We start from the raw sequence: 1,001 nt of genomic DNA on the forward strand, positions 1-1,001 counted from the left end.
TGCAATAAACACGATCCAATCATGTTCATGCTTAACGCAAGCACCAAATAACAATTATTTAGGTTTAACACCAATCCCGATGGTAGAGGGAGCATGCGACGTTTGATCATATCAACCTTGGAAACACTTCCAACACGTATCGTCACCTCGCCTTTAGCTAGTCTCCGTTTATTCCGTAGCTTTCATTTCGTGTTACTAATCACTTAGCAACCGAACCGGTATCCAATACCCTCATGCTACTAGGAGTACTAGTAAAGTACACATCAACATCATGTATATCTAATATACTTCTCTTGACTTTTGCCAGCCTTCTTATCTACCAAGTATCTAGAGTTGCTCCGCCTCAGTGACTGTTCCCCTCATTACAGAAGCACTTAGTCTCGGGTTTGGGTTTTATCTTGGGTCTCTTCATTAGTGCAGCAACTGTTTTGCCGTTTCACGAAGTATCCCTTCTAGCCCTTGCCTTTCTTCAAACTTAGTGGTTTTACAAACCATCAACTATTGATGCTCCTTCTTGATTTCTACTTTCGTAGTGTCAAACATCGTGAATCGCTCAAGGATCATTGTATGTATCCTTGATATGTTATAGTTCATCACGAAGCTCTCACAGCTTGGTGGCAGTGACTTTGGAGAACTATCACTATCTCATCTGGAAGATTAACTCCCACTTGATTCAAGCGATTGTCGTACTCAGACAATCTGAGCACACGCTCAACGATTGAGCCTTTCTCCTTTACTTTGTGGACAAAGAATCTCGTCGGAGGTCTCGTACCTCTTAACAAGGGCACAAGCATGAAATCACAATTTCATCTCTTTAGAACATCAATTATGTTCCGTGACGTTTTTAAAACGTTTTCGGCGCCTTGCTTCTAAGCCATTTAAGTATTTTGCACTGAACTATCGTGTAGTCATCAGAAACGTGTATGTCGGATGTTCACAGCATCCACAGACGACGCTCGAGGTGCAGCACACCGAGTGGTGCATTAAGGACATAAACCTTC

This window comes from Hordeum vulgare, chromosome 1H (genome assembly GCF_904849725.1).
Source record: "Hordeum vulgare subsp. vulgare chromosome 1H, MorexV3_pseudomolecules_assembly, whole genome shotgun sequence".
Classification (NCBI taxonomy): domain Eukaryota; kingdom Viridiplantae; phylum Streptophyta; class Magnoliopsida; order Poales; family Poaceae; genus Hordeum; species Hordeum vulgare.